This window comes from Rattus norvegicus, chromosome 4 (genome assembly GCF_036323735.1).
Source record: "Rattus norvegicus strain BN/NHsdMcwi chromosome 4, GRCr8, whole genome shotgun sequence".
Lineage (NCBI taxonomy): Eukaryota > Metazoa > Chordata > Mammalia > Rodentia > Muridae > Rattus > Rattus norvegicus.
In genome coordinates, this window is record NC_086022.1 from 142,571,972 (window position 1) to 142,585,328 (window position 13,357).

Here is a 13,357-nt window from a genome sequence, read left to right on the forward strand (position 1 = left end):
AGTTTCTTGCTTCTTCTAGGGTATAGCTTGCCTCCTTATGTTGGGCTTTACCATTTATTATCCTTTGTAGTGCTGGATTTGTAGAAACATATTGTGTAAATTTGGTTTTGTCATGGAATATCTTGGTCGCTCCATCAATGTTAATTGAGAGTTTTGCAGGATACAGTAACCTGGGCTGGCATTTGTGTTCTCTTAAGGTCTGTATGACATCAGTCCAGGATCTTCTGGCCTTCATAGTTTCTGGCGAGAAGTCTGGTGTGATTCTGATAGGTCTCCCTTTATATGTTACTTGACCTTTTTCCCTTACTGCTTTTAATATTCTTTCTTTATTTTGTGCGTTTGGTGTTTTGACAATTATGTGACGGGAGGTGTTTCTTTTCTGGTCCAATCTATTTGGAGTTCTGTAGGCTTCTTGTATGTCTATGGGTATCTCTTTTTTTAGGTTAGGGAAGTTTTCTTCTATGATTTTGTTGAAGATATTTACTGGTCCTTTGAGCTGGGAGTCTTCACTCTCTTCTATACCTATTATCCTTAGGTTTGATCTTCTCATTGAGTCCTGGATTTCCTGTATGTTTTGGACCAGTAGCTTTTTCCGCTTTACATTATCTTTGACAGTTGAGTCAATGATTTCTATGGAATCTTCTGCTCCTGAGATTCTCTCTTCCATCTCTTGTATTCTGTTGGTGAAGCTTGTATCTACAGCTCCTTGTCACTTCTTTTGGTTTTCTATATCCAGGGTTGTTTCCATGTGTTCTTTCTTGATTGCTTCTATTTCCATTTTTAATTCCTTCAACTGTTTGATTGTGTTTTCCTGGAATTCTTTCAGGGATTTTTGCGATTCCTCTCTGTAGGCTTCTACTTGTTTATTAATGTTTTCCTGTGTTTCCCTAAGTGTGTTCATGTCTTTCTTGAAGTCCTCCAGCATCATGATCAAATATGATTTTGAAACTAGATCTTGCTTTTCTGGTGTGTTTGGATATTCCATGTTTGTTTTGGTGGGAGAATTGGGCTCCGATGATGGCATGTAGTCTTGGTTTCTGTTGCTTGGGTTCCTGCGCTTGCCTCTCGCCATCAGATTATCTCTAGTGTTACTTTGTTCTGCTATTTCTGACAGTGGCTAGACTGTCCTATAAGCCTGTGTGTCAGGAGTGCTGTAGACCTGTTTTCCTCTCTTTCAGTCAGTTCTGGGGACAGAGTGTTCTGCTTTCGGGCGTGTAGTTTTTCCTCTCTACAGGTCTTCAGCTGTTCCTGTGGGCCTGTGTCTTGAGTTCACCAGGCAGCTTTCTTGCAGCAGAAAATTTGGTCTTACCTGTGGTCCCGAGGCTCAGGTTCGCTCGTGGGGTGCTGCCCAGGGGCTCTGTGCAGCGGCAGCAACCAGGAAGACCTGTGCCGCCCCTTCCGGGAGCTTCAGTGCACCAGGGTTCCAGATGGTCTTTGGCTTTTTCCTCTGGCGTCTGAGATGTGTGTGCAGGGAGCAGTCTCTTCTGGTTTCCCAGGCGTGTCTGCCTCTCTGAAGGTTTAGCTCTCCCTCCCACGGGATTTGGGTGCAGAGAACTGTTTGTCCGGTCTGTTTCCTTCAGGGTCCGGCGGTGTCTCTGGCAGGGGTCCTGCCGCTCCTGGGCCCTCTCCCACAGGAGCCCAGAGGCCTTATACAGTTTCCTCTTGGGCCAGGGATGTGGGCAGGGGTGAGCAGTGTTGGTGGTCTCTTCCGCTTTGCAGCCTCAGGAGTTCCCACCTGACCAGGCGGTTGGGTCTCTCTCTCACAGGGTCTGGGAGCAGAGAGCTGCTGCGGGCCGGGATCCGCGGGTGTGGGACTTCCGGTAAACACAGAACGTGCCCGGTCCTAGAGAAATTCTGCTTCCGTGTGTCCCAAGCTCACCAGGCAGCTTTCTTGCAGCAGACAAGTTGGTCTTACCTGTGGTCCCGAGGCTCAAGTTCGCTCGTGGGGTGCTGCCCAGGGGCTCTCTGCAGCGGCAGCAACCAGGAAGACCTGTGCCGCCCCTTCCGGGAGCTTCAGTGCACCAGGGTTCCAGATGGTCTTTGGCTTTTTCCTCTGGCGTCCGAGATGTGTGTGCAGGGAGCAGTCTCTTCTGGTTTCCCAGGCGTGTCTGCCTCTCTGAAGGTTTAGCTCTCCCTCCCACGGGATTTGGGTGCAGAGAACTGTTTATCCGGTCTGTTTCCTTCAGGGTCCGGCGGTGTCTCTGGCAGGTGTCCTGCTGCTCCTGGGCCCTCCCCCACGGGAGCCCAGAGGCCTTATACAGTTTCCTCTTGGGCCAGGGATGTGGGCAGGGGTGAGCAGTGTTGGTGGTCTCTTGCGCTCTGCAGCCTCAGGAGTGCCCACCTGACCAGGCGGTTGGGTCTCTCTCTCACCGGGTCTGGGAGCAGAGAGCTGCTGCGGGCCGGGATCCTCGGGTGTGGGCAATATTATACCTTTTTAACCATATCCAATAACTAAAAAGCCAATAGTCCATAACCAAGGCAAGTAGAGCATATTTATACATATAAAACCAATGAGAAACAAAATTGAATTGGCTACACCTATCTTTAATATATAGACCAAACATCATTTTTACCCTTTTACCTATGATTTTAAGAGAAGCACCTTGTCACCTGTTGAGTCAAGTAATAAGTCAGGGATTTTTTTAAGAGAAACAGCTATCAACTCTTGTATGAAAAAGCTGTTGGCGCGTTTAAGATCAGCTCGTGTAGACGCTTAGCTTCTGGTCAGCTTCTCCAGCTAATCTAGACACCTGGCTCCACGCACAGGGCTTTAAAAACCTGATTGAAACTTTTTTATTCATTTGTTCTTTTTTGAAACGAGTTAAAACCAAGTCAAGGTGTGCACGACCGGCAGATAAAGTTTTTACCATTTTTTCTTTTGAACATGAAACATAAAACATTTAAACAACGAGAAACAAAAACCACAGACATACACTGACAGACATGGGGACATCCTGGTGCACCAGAGACAAACAATAGACAAAGAGGGGAAAAAGCCAGATGGTGTTCACGGCGACTATCCACTCGAGTGGAGCTGATATGGGCGATGGATTGTCTCAATTCTTGGACTAGTCCACCAACGTGTTGAAACCCAATTTCTGTAAGATACTGAGAGATATTATCTGAGCAGTACGATCGACATTCGCCAATGGTATGGAAGTAAAACACAGTCCTGAATATTTTTACTCACAACCCAATTATATTAACTCTATCAGGCTGTGCACGGGCACTGAGATGTCCTTTTGTTTGATTCTCCTGAATAAATTTTCAGGCGGTCTGCCTCTATCAAATCTGATCAGTATGACTCTGTAAAGCTGTCTCGTCAGCGCCCGGACGCCTCGGCGTCCCCAGAGCCGGTGCGGGAGCTTAATTACACCTTTCATAAGCACTAAGACAAAGTTTTTCTCCCAAAATACTGTGTTCCTTTTACCTCCTCCCTTCTCACCCGGTGCGTTCTTTCCCCAATCTTTCACCTCTGGCGGTGGTAAGACCGCAGGGGGGCCTGGTGCTTGAGATCGATCAGGATCCTTTTTTCGTTGCAACTTTTCACTATCCTCTGTTTCTGACTCTTTGTTGTCTCGCCCTTCCCCCAACACTCTCCGCTTTGCTGTTATAGCTGGGCAGTTCCCACGTGACCTCTGACGCCGTTTGGCGGTAGCTAGAAACTCAAAGGTCAATAAAAACAACTCGAGGGTTGCCAGAGCAACCATAGCAGCACCTGCCGCGTCCGGCAGGGGACTGAGCTGGAGCAGATCAGGGCTAAACATTGTCTCTCAGAGTTTTTTACCTGCATTCCACAGCTTCTAGATTTCTTCCGTGAAATGGAGGCTTCCTCTTGGCACAGGCGATATTGTAGCTTTCTGTGTCCCGGGTTTTTCGGCACCAAATGTCCCGCGCGCGACTTTTCGTCGGCAAGGAGCACGCGGACATTAGAAATCCTTACTGTGACCACTTTATTAATCTTAGAAGAGGAAAAGCCACGCCGCGCCAACATGGGGTGCTTATAAAACCCTCGTGCAGCGCACCCACACCTGATTGGTTGTTACCCATGATCTCATAAGGCACGCCCCGGAGTGGGCAAAGACCTGGCACGAAGGCACTCTTGCACATGCGCACAGTTAACTACCTGAAAGGGGGGCCGGCTGGCGCGGCGAAGGTTGGCGCCATCTTGTAATGGCGGAGTCTATCCTGACCTACCACGTGGGGCGCAGTGGAAGACAGCGCCATCTAGTGGTGGTGAACGTATTGCGGCCCTCTACAAAAAGTATTTAGTAAGGGGGTTGAAAGATGGTTCAGCAATTAAGAAAACTTGCTGCTCAGGGTTGGGGATTTAGATCAGTGGTGGAGCCCTTGCCTACCAAGGGCAAGGCCCTGGGTTCGGTCCCCAGCTCCAAAAAAAAAAAACAAAAACAAAAACAAAACTTGCTGCTCTTTCAGTACCCAACATCAACATCAGTAGCTCACAACTTGTAATCCAGATCACAGAAGATCCAACACTCTTTTCTGACTTTGTGGATACTGCATTCATGTAACATACATCAACACAGACCTTGTACATACCCATAAATGAATTATAAATTCTTGAAGATGTTTCATTTGAGTAGTACTTAGCTATATGTGGCATTTTTTTATAGACAGTATAATACTAGAAGTCTAGTGTTGCAGCCAAAGTTCTTGAAATGCTTCAGAGAATATCAATGTGATGCTGAGCTAGAGTACTCAACTATTTCTAGATGATTTAATAAAAGATACTTTAGGAGGTTAGAGACATGGCTCAGTCACCAGTCAGTAAAGTGTTTACTCAGAAAGCATGAAGATTTGAGCTCAGACCCCCCAAACCCCCATAAAAACTGGGCATGGTGAAAAGTATTCAAATCCAAGCAGTGGGAAGGAAGGTGGGTGGACAGCTTCTTGAGCTGGATCTGTATGTGCCAGATCCAGTGACAGAGCACCTCAAAATATAAGGTGGAGACAGACTGAGGAAGACATCCAATGCTGACTTTCGACCTCCATGTACATGTATGTACACACATGCATACACAAGTCCTCACTATAAATTTTCTTGGCTGCCACTGCGGAGAACTCATAAGCAACACCCCACGAGCCAACTTGAGCCTCGGGACCACAGGTAAGACCAACTTTAATGCTGCAATCTACCTGACTGGTGGCCTTGGGACACACAGAGGCAAAATTCCTCTAGGACCGGACACTTCCGGTTTTTAGCGGGAGTCCCAATCTCGCGCTCCCTGCCTCCAGCTCACTGCTCCCAAACCCCGTGGGAGAGAGAGCTCACCGCCAAGACAGGTGGGCACTCCTGAGACTGCAGAGCAGAAGAGACCACCAAGACTGCCCACCCCTGCCCACATCCCTGGCCCAAGAGGAAACTGTATACGGCCTCTGGGTTCCCTTGGATAAGGGCACAGGAGCAGGAAATCCGCTGCATCTGAGACACTGCCAGAACCTGAAGAGACCGACCGGATAAACAGTTCTCTGCACCCAAATCCCATGGGAGGGAGTGAAAAGCTCTCAGAGAGAACTTTCCCTCGGGAAGGAGACCCTCCAGCCCAATGACCAGACCGAGACCACAGGATGAAATCAGCAAGAGGATTTGGTTTATTGTCAGGATACACAGGCACCTGTGGGCGCTTCAGTCAACTTGGGGGACTGGCATGCCCAGCAGAACCAAGGATGGGTTTTTTATAGGGTTCTGGGGAGCAGAAGCAAGCATACAGAAGCAGATGCATGGTTACAGGGATATAATTGGTGGATTCTAATGTGGCGAGGGTTCACCCAGGGGCAAGTTCCCTAGCTGCCTTCCTGGAACATAACGGCTGACTCGGCCCCCCAACAGGGTGTGGGACCTCTCCCGGGGCTTTCCACATTCCTCTTTTTCATTGTCAGGCGCTGAACCACAATCATCCTGTCGCCAGGTGCTCAACCACACACATCCTGCTTGGCAGCCGCTATGTTCTCACTGTTCTGACCTTTCCCTGAACCAGTCATCTTAAGAACAGCCTTGCAAAATGGCATTACTGCTGCTAAGCTGGGGTCTTTCAGGAGAGGTAAACCTTCAGAGAGGCAGACACAACTGGGAAACCAGAAGAGTCTACACTCCGCCCACATCTCTGACTCCAGAGGAAAACACCAAATGCCATCTGGAACCCTGGTGCACGGAAGCTCCCAGAAAGGGTGGCACAGATTTTCCTGGTTGCTGCCGCCACGGAGAGATCATAAGCAACACCCCAAGAGCAAACTTGAGCCTCTATGGGTTGGGGATTTAGCTCAGTGGTAGAGCGCTTGCCTAGCAAGCACCAAGGCCCTGGGTTTGGTCCCCAGCTCCAGAAAAAAAAAATATGCAAAACAAACTTGAGCCTCGGGACCACAGGTAAGACCAACTTTTCTGCTACAAGCGACCTGCCTGGTGAACTCAAGACACAGGCCCACAGGAACAGCTGAAGACCTGTAGATAGGAAAAACTACACGCCCGAAAGCAGAACACTCCGACCCCATAACTGGCTGAAAGAAAACAGGAAAACAGGTCTACAGCACCCCTGACACACAGGCTTATAGGACAGTCTAGCCACTGTCAGAAATAGCAGAACAAAGTAACACTAGAGATAATCTGATGGCGAGAGGCAAGCACAGAAACCCAAGCAACAGAAACCAAGACTACATGGCATCATCGGAGCCCAATTCTCGACCAAAGCAAACACGGAATATCCAAACACACCAGAAAAGCAAGATCAAAATCATATTTAATCATGATGCTGGAGGACTTCAAGAAAGACATGAAAAACTCCCTTAGAGAAACACAGGAAAACATAAATAAACAAGTAGAACCCTACAGAGAGGAATCACAAAAGTCCCTGAAAGAATTCCAGGAAAACACAATCAAACAGTTGAAGGAATTAAAAATGGAAATAGAAGCAATCAAGAAAGAACACATGGAAAAAAGATATAGAAAACCAAAGGAAGAGACAAGGAGCCGTAGATACAATCATCACCAACAGAATACAAGAGAGAGAAGAGAGAATCTCAGGAGCAGAAGATTCCATCGAAATCATCGACTCAACTGTCAAAGATAATGTAAAATGGAAAAACCTACTGTTCCAAAACATACAGGAAATCCAGGACTCAGTGAGAAGATCAAACCTAAGGATAATAGGTATAGAAGAGAGTGAAGACTCCCAGCTCAAAGGACCAGTAAATATCTTCACAATCATAGAAGAAAACTTCCCTAACCTAAAAAAAGAGATACCCATAGGCATACAAGAAGCCTACAGAACTCCAAATAGATTGGACCAGAAAAGAAACACCTCCCGACACATAATAGTCAAAACACCAATTGCACAAAATAAAGAAAGAATATTAAAAGCAGTAAGGGAAAAAGGTCAAGTAACATATACAGGCAGAACTATCGGAATCACACCAGACTTCTCGCCAGAGACTATGAAAGCCAGAAGATCCTGGACACATGTCATACAGACCCTAAGAGAACACAAATGCCAGCCCAGGTTACTGTATCCTGCAAAACTCTCAATTAACATAGATGGAGAAACCAAAATATTCCATGACAAAACAAAATTTACACAATATCTTTCTACAAATCCAGCACTACAAAGGAAAACAAATAGTAAAGCCCAAGATAAGGAGGCAGGGTACACCCTAGAAAAAGCAAGAAACTAATCGTCTTGGCAACAAAACAAAGAGAAGAAAAGCACACAAACATAACCTCACATCCAAATATGAATATAACAGGAAGCAATAATCACTATTCCCTAATATCTCTCAACATCAATGGTCTCAACTCCCCAATAAAAAGACATAGATTAACAAACTGGATACGCAATGAGGACCCTGCATTCTGCTGCCTACAGGAAACACTCCTCAGAAATAAAGACAGACACTACCTCAGAGTGAAAGACTGGAAATCAACTTTCCAAGCAAATGGTCAGAAGAAGCAAGCTGGAGTAGCCATTCTAATATCAAATAAAATCAATTTTCAACTAAAAGTCATCAAAAAAGATAAGGAAGGACATTTCATATTCATCAAAGGAAAAATCCACCAAGATGAACTCTCAATCCTAAATATCTATGCCCCAAATACAAGGGCACCTACATACGTAAAAGAAACCTTACTAAAGCTCAAAACACACATTGCACCACACACAATAATAGTAGGAGATTTCAACACCCCACTCTCATCAATGGACAGATCATGGAAACAGAAATTAAACAGTGATGTCGACAGACTAAGAGAAGTCATGAGCCAAATGGACTTCACAGATATTTATAGAACATTCTACCCTAAAGCAAAAGGATATACCTTCTTCTCAGCTCCTCGTGGTACTTTCTTCAAAATTGACCATATAATTGGTCAAAAAATGTGCCTCAACAGGTACAGAAAGATAGAAATAATCCCATGCATCCTATCAGACCACCACGGGCTAAAGCTGGTCTTCAATAACAATAAGGAAAGAATGCCCACATATACGTGGAAGTTGAACAATGCTCTACTCAACGATAACCTGATCAAGGAAGAAATAAAGAAAGAAATTAAAGACTTCTTAGAATTTAATGAAAATGAAGGTACAACATATCCAAACTTATGGGACACAATGAAAGCTATGCTAAGAGGAAAACTCATAGCTCTGAGTGCCTGCAGAAAGAAACAGGAGAGAGCATATGTCAGCAGCTTGACAGCACACCTAAAAGCTCTAGAACAAGAAGAAGCAAATACACCCAGGAGGAGTAGAAGACAGGAAATAATCAAACTCAGAGCTGAAATCAGCCAAGTAGAAACAAAAAGGACCATAGAAAGAATCAACAGAACCAAAAGTTGGTTCTTTGATAAAATCAACAAGATAGATAAACCCTTAGCCAGACTAACGAGAGGACACAGAGAGTGTGTCCAAATTAACAAAATCAGAAATGAAAAGGGAGACATAACTACAGATTCAGAGGAAATTCAAAAAAAATCATCAGATCTTACTATAAAAGCCTATATTCAACAAAACTTGAAAATCTGCAGGAAATGGACAATTTCCTAGACAGATACCAGGTACCGAAGTTAAATCAGGAACAGATAAACCAGTTAAACAACCCCATAACTCCTAAGGAAATAGAAGCAGTCATTAAAGGTCTCCCAACCAAAAAGAGCCCAGGTCCAGACGGGTTTAGTGCAGAATTCTATCAGACCTTCATAGAAGACCTCATACCAATACTATCCAAACTATTCCACAAAATTGAAACAGATGGAGCACTACCGAATTCCTTCTATGAAGCCACAATTACTCTTATACCTAAACCACACAAAGACCCAACAAAGAAAGAGAACTTCAGACCAATTTCCCTTATGAATATCGACGCAAAAATACTCAATAAAATTCTGGCAAACCGAATCCAAGAGCACATCAAAACAATCATCCACCATGATCAATTAGGCTTCATCCCAGCCATGCAGAGATGATTTAATATATGGAAGACCATCAACATAATCCACTATATAAACAAACTGAAAGAACAAAACCACATGATCATTTCATTAGATGCTGAGAAAGCATTTGACAAAATTCAACACCCCTTCATGATAAAAGTCCTGGAAAGAATAGGAATTCAAGGCCCATACCTAAACATAGTAAAAGCCATATACAGCAAACCAGTTGCTAACATTAATCTAAATGGAGAGAAACTTGAAGCAATCCCACTAAAATCAGGGACTGAACAAGGCTACCCACGCTCTCCCTACTTATTTAATATAGTTCTTGAAGTTCTAGCCAGAGCAATCAGACAACAAAAGGAAATCAAGGGGATTCAGATTGGTAAAGAAGAAGTCAAAATATCACTATTTGCAGATGATATGATAGTATATTTAAGTGATCCCAAAAGTTCCACCAGAGAACTACTAAAGCTGATAAACAACTTCAGCCAAGTGGCTGGGTATAAAATTAAGTCAAATAAATCAGTAGCCTTCCTCTACACAAAAGAGAAACAAGCTGAGAAAGCAATTAGGGAAAAGATACCCTTCATAATAATTCCAAATAATATAAAGTACCTTGGTGTGACTTTAACCAAGCAAGCAAAAGATCTGTACAATAAGAACTTCAAGACTCTGAAGAAAGAAATTGAAGAAGACCTCAGAAGATGGAAAGATCTCCCATGCTCATGGATTGGCAGGATTAATATAGTAAAAATGGCTATTTTAACAAATGCGATCTACAGATTCAATGCAATCCCCATCAAAATACCAATCCAATTCTTCAAAGAGTTAGACAGAACAATTTGCATATTCATCTGGAATAACAAAAAACCCAGTATAGCTAAAAACTATTCTCAACAATAAAAGGACTTCAGGGGGAATCACTATCCCTGAACTCAAGTAATATTACAGAGCAATAGTGATAAAAAAACTGCATGGTATTGGTACAGAGACAGACAGATAGACCAATGGGACAGAATTGAAGACCCAGAAATGAACCCACACACCTATGGGCACTTGATTTTTGACAAAGGAGCCAAAACCATCAAATGGAAAAAAGATAGCATTTTCAGCAAATGGTGCTGGTTCAACTGGAGGTCAACATGTAGCAGAATGCAAATTGATCCATGCTTATCACCCTGTACAAAGCTTAAGTCCAAGTGGATCAAGGACATCCACATCAAACCAGATACACTCAAACTAATAGAAGTAAAACTAGGGCAGCATCTGGAACACATGGGCACTGGAAAAAATTTCCTGAACAAAACACCAATGGCTTATGCTCTAAGATCAAGAATCGACAAATGGGATCTCATAAAACTGCAAAGCTTCTGTAAGGCAAAGGACACTGTGGTTAGGACAAAACGGCAACCAACAGATTGGGAAAAGATCTTTACCAATCCTACAACAGATAGAGGCCTTATATCCAAAATATACAAAGAACTCAAGAAGTTAGACCACAGGGAGACAAATAACACTATTAAAAAATGGGGTTCAGCTGCCTGAGGATCCAGCTATACATCTCTTGGGCATATACCCAAATGATGCCCCAACATATAAAAAAGACACGTGCTCCACTATGTTCATTGCAGCCTTATTTATAATAGCCAGAAGCTGGAAAGAACCCAGATGCCCTTCAACAGAGGAATGGATACAGAAAATGTGGTACATCTACACAATGGAATATTACTCAGCTATCAAAAACAACGACTTTATGAAATTCGTAGGCAAATGGTTGGAACTGGAAAACATCATCCTGAGTGAGCTAACCCAATCACAGAAAGACATACATGGTATGCACTCATTGATAAGAGGCTATTAGTCCAAATGCTTGAATTACCCTAGATGCCTAGAACAAATGAAACTCAAGACGGATGATCAAAATGTGAATGCTTCACTCCTTCTTTAAAAGGGGAACAAGAATACCCTTGGCAGGGAAGAGAGAGGCAAAGATTAAAACAGAGACTGAAGGAACACCCATTCAGAGCCTGCCCCACATGTGGCCCATACATATACAGCCACCCAATTAGACAAGATGGATGAAGCAAAGAAGTGCAGACCGACAGGAGCCGGATGTAGATCGCTCCTGAGAGACACAGCCAGAATACAGCAAATACAGAGGCGAATACCAGCAGCAAACCACTGAACTGAGAACAGGACCCCCGTTGAAGGAATCAGAGAAAGAACTGGAAGAGCTTGAAGGGGCTCGAGACCCCATATGTACAACAATGCCAAGCAACCAGAGCTTCCAGGGACTAAGCCACTAACTAAAGACTATACATGGACTGACCCTGGACTCTGACCTCATAGGTAGCAATGAATATCCTAGTAAGAGCACCAGTGGAAGGGGAAGCCCTGGGTCCTGCTAAGACTGAACCCCCAGTGAACTAGACTGTTGGGGGGAGGGCGGCAATGGGGGGAGGGTTGGGAGGGGAACACCCATAAGGAAGGGGAGGGGGGAGGGGGATGTTTGCCCGGAAACCGGGAAAGGGAATAACACTCGAAATGTATATAAGAAATACTCAAGTTAATAAAAAAAAATAAAATAAAATAAAATAAAATAAAATAAAATGGGGTTCAGAACTAAACAAAGAATTCACAACTGAGGAATGCTGAATGGCTGAGAAACACTTAAAGAAATGTTCAACATCTTTAGTCATAAGGGAAATGCAAATCAAAACAGCCCTGAGATTTCACCTCACACCAATGAGAATGGCTAAGATCAAAAACTCAGGTGACAACAAATGCTGGCAAGGATGTGGAGAAAGAGGAACACTCCTCCATTGTTGGTGGGATTGCAGACTGGTACAACCATTCTGGAAATCAGTCTGGAGGTTCCTCAGAAAATTGGACATTGAACTGCCTGAGGATTCAGCTATACCTCTCTTGGGCATATACCCAAAAGATGCCCCAACATATAAAAAAGACACATGCTCCACTATGTTCATAGCAGCCTTATTTATAATAGCCAGAAGCTGGAAAGAACCCAGATGCCCTTCAACAGAGGAATGGATACAAAAAATGTGGTACATCTACACAATGGAATATTACTCAGCTATCAAAAACAATGACTTTATGAAATTCATAGACAAATGGTTGGAACTGGAAAATATCATCCTGAGTGAGGTAACCCAATCACAGAAAAACACACATGGTATTATTAGCCCAAATGCTTGAATTACCCTAGATGCCTAGAACACATGAAACTCAAGACAGATGATCAAAATGTGAAATCTTCACTCCTTCTTTAAAAGAATTTCTTGGCATGGAATAGAGAGGCAAAGATTAAAACAGAGACAGAAGGAACACCCATTCAGAGCCTGCCCCACATGTGGCCCATACCTATACAGCCACCCAAGTAGACAAGATGGATGAAGCAAAGAAGTGCAGGCCAACAGGAGCCGGATGTAGATCTCTCCTGAGAGACACAGCCAGAATGCAGCAAATACAGAGGCAAATTCCAGCAGCAAACCACTGAACTGAGAACGGGGACCCCCCTTTGAAGGAATCAGAGAACGGTCTGGAAGAGCTTGAAGGGGCTCGAGACCGCATATGAAGAACAATGCCAAGCAACCAGAGCTTCCAGGGACTAAGCCACTACCCAAAGACTATACATGGACTGACCCTGGACTCTGACCTCATAGGTAGCAATGAATATCCTAGTAAGAGCACCAGTGGAAGGGGAAGCCCTGGGTCCTGCTAAGACTAACCCCCAGTGAACATGACTGTTGGGGGAGGGCGGCAATGGGGGGAGGCTGGGGACGGGAACACCCATAAAGGAGGGGAGAGGGAGGGATTAGGGGCATGTTTTCCCGGAAACCGGGAAAGGGAATAACATTTGAAATGTAAATAAGAAATACTCAAGTTAATTAAAAAAAT